This window comes from Brassica napus, unplaced genomic scaffold, assembly GCF_020379485.1.
Source record: "Brassica napus cultivar Da-Ae unplaced genomic scaffold, Da-Ae ScsIHWf_2308;HRSCAF=2979, whole genome shotgun sequence".
Lineage (NCBI taxonomy): Eukaryota > Viridiplantae > Streptophyta > Magnoliopsida > Brassicales > Brassicaceae > Brassica > Brassica napus.
This window is the reverse complement of record NW_026015691.1, coordinates 18036-21642: the sequence shown is the minus strand read 5'-3', so window position 1 is coordinate 21642 and position 3607 is coordinate 18036.

Genomic DNA, 3607 nt, shown 5'->3' with positions numbered 1-3607 from the left:
TTGAAAAACCTCTTATTTTTTGGAAGTTTTCGTTTTTATAGAGAACTATTGTAGATTTGGGATTGTGTATTAGAAATTAGGGTAACTAGAATTTTTATTGATATATAAGTATTCTTTCAGATTTTTTCATCAAAAGGTTGTTTTTTTAATGATTTTTACGAAAGATGCTATTTTTGGAAAGTTTTCATTTTTATAGAGGACTACTGTAGATTTGGATTGTGACTTAGAGAATAGTATAACAAGAATTTTGTTAATAGATAAGTATTCTTTCAGATTTTTTCATCAATAGGTTGCATTTTTAAATAATTTTTGAAAAACCTCTTATTTTTGGAAGTTTTCGTTTTTATAGAGAACTATTGTAGATTTGGGATTGTGTATTAGAAATTAGGATAACTAGAATTTTTGTTGATATATAAGTATTCTTTCAGATTTTTTCATCAAAAGGTTGTTTTTTAATGATTTTTACGAAAGCTGCTATTTTTGGAAAGTTTTCATTTTTATAGAGGACTACTGTAGATTTGGGATTGTGACTTAGAGAATAGTATAACAAGAATTTTTGTTAATAGATGAGTATTCTTTCAGATTTTTTCATCAATAGGTTACGTTTTTAAATAATTTTTGAAAAACCTTCTATTTTTTGGAAGTTTTCATTTTTATATAGAACTATTGTAGATTTGGGATTGTGTATTAAAAAATAAGATAACTAGAATTTTTATGGATATATAAGTTCTTTTCAGATTTTTTCATCAAAATGTTGTTTTTTTTAATGATTTTTACGAAAGCTGCTATTTTTGGAAAGTTTTCATTTTTATAGAGGACTACTGTAGATTTGAGATTGTGACTTAGAGAATAGTATAACAAGAATTTTTGTTAATAGATGAGTATTCTTTCAGATTTTTCATCAATAGGTTGCATTTTTTAAATAATTTTGAAAACCTCTTATTTTTCGGAAGTTTTCGTTTTTATAGAGAACTATTGTAGATTTGGGATTATGTATTAGAAATTAGGATAACTAGAATTTTTGTTGATATATAAGTATTCTTTCAGATTTTTTCATCAAAAGGTTGTTTTTTTTAATGATTTTAACGGAAGCTGCTATTTTTGGAAGTTTTCATTTTTATAGAGGACTATTGTAGATTTGAGATTGTGACTTAGAGAATAGTATAAAAAAATTTTTGTTAATAGATGAGTTCTTTCAGATTTTTTCATCAATAGGTTACATTTTAATAATTTTTGAAAAACCTCCTATTTTTCGGAAGTTTCATTTTTATATAGAACTATTGTAGATTTGGGATTGTGTATTAAAAATTAGGATAACTAGAATTTTATTGATATATAAGTATCCTTTCAGATTTTTTCATCATTCAATAATTTTTACGGAAGCTGCTATTTTTGGAAAGTTTTCATTTTATAGAGGACTACTGTAGATTTGGGATTGTGACTTACAGATTAATATAACAAGAATTTTGTTAATAGATGAGTATTCTTTCAGATTTTTTCATCAATAGGTTGCATTTTTTAAATAATTTTTGAAAAACCTCTTATTTTTCGGAAGTTTTCGTTTTTATAGAGAACTATTGTAGATTTGGGATTGTGTATTAGAAATTAAGATAACTAGAATTTTTTGTTGATATATAAGTATTATTTCAGATTTTTCATCAAAAGTTGTTTTTTTTAATGATTTTTACGAAAGCTGCCATTTTTAGAAAGTTTTCATTTTTACAGAGCACTACTGTAGATTTGAGATTGTGGCTTAGAGAACAGTATAACAAGAATTTTTGTTAATAGATGAGTATTCTTTCAGATTTTTTCATCAATAGGTTGCTTTTTTAAATAATTTTTGAAAAACCTCTTATTTTTTGGAAGTTTTCGTTTTTATAGAGAACTATTGTAGATTTGGGATTGTGTATTAGAAATTAGGATAACTAGAATTTTTATTGATATATAAGTATTCTTTCAGATTTTTTCATCAAAATGTTGTTTTTTCAATGATTTTTACGAAAGATGCTATTTTGGAAAGTTTTCATTTTTATAGAGGACTACTCTAGATTTGAGATTGTGACTTAGAGAATAGTATAACAAGAATTTTTGTAATAGATAAGTATTCTTTCAGATTTTTCATCAATAAGTTGCATTTTTAAATAATTTTGAAAAACCTCTTATTTTTTGGAAGTTTTCGTTTTTATAGAGAACTATTGTAATTTGGGATTGTGTATTAGAAATTAGGATAACTAGAATTTTTTTTGATATATAAGTATTCTTTCAGATTTTTTCATCAAAAGGTTGTTTTTTTAATGATTTTTACGAAAGCTGCTATTTTTGGAAAGTTTTCATTTTTATAGAGGACTACTGTAGATTTGGGATTGTGACTTAGAGAATAGTATAACAAGAATTTTTGTTAATAGATGAGTATTTTTTCAGATTTTTTTATCAATAGGTTGCATTTTCAAAAATTTTGAAAAAACCTCCTTTTTTCGGAAGTTTTTCATTTTATATAGAACTATTGTAGATTTGGGATTGTGTATTAGAAATTAGGATAACTAGAATTTTTGTTGATATGTAAGTATTCTTTCAGATTTTTTCATCAAAAGGTTGTTTTTTTTAATGATTTTTACGAAAGCTGCTATTTTTGGAAAGTTTTCATTTTTATAGAGGACTACTTTAGATTTGAGATTGTGACTTAGAGAATAGTATAACAAGAATTTTGTTAATAGATGAGTATTCTTTCAGATTTTTTTCATCAATAGGTTGCATTTTTTAAATAATTTTGAAAAACCTCTTATTTTTTGGAAGTTTTCGTTTTCATAGACAACTATTGTAGATTTGGGATTGTGTATTAGAAATTAGGATAACTATAATTTTTTGTTGATATATAAGTATTCTTTCAGATTTTTCATCAAAAGGTTGTTTTTTTAATGATTTTTACGAAAGCTGCCATTTTTAGAAAGTTTTAATTTTTACAGAGCACTACTGTAGATTTGAGATTGTGACTTAGAGAACAGTATAACAAGAATTTTTGTTAATAGATGAGTATTCTTTCAGATTTTTTCATCAATAGGTTGCATTTTTTAAATAATTTTTGAAAAACCTCTTATTTTTTGGAAGTTTTCGTTTTTATAGAGAACTATTGTAGATTTGGGATTGTGTATTAGAAATTAGGATAACTAGAATTTTTATTTGATATATAAGTATTCTTTCAGATTTTTTCATCAAAAGTTGTTTTTTAATGATTTTTACGAAAGCTGATATTTTTGGAAAGTTTCATTTTATAGAGGACTACTGTAGATTGGGATTGTGACCTAGAGATTAATATAACAAGAATTTTTTGTTAATAGATGAGTATTCTTTCAGATTTTTTCATCAATAGGTTGCATTTTTTAAATATTTTTCAAAAACCTCCTATTTTTCGGAAGTTTCGTTTTATAGAGAACTATTGTAGATTTGGGATTGTGTATTAGAAATTAAGATAACTAGAATTTTTTGTTGATATATAAGTATATTTCAGATTTTTCATCAAAAGGTTGTTTTTTTAATGATTTTTACGAAAGCTATTATTTTTGAAAAGTTTTCATTTTTATAGAGGACTACTGTAGATTTGAGATTGTGA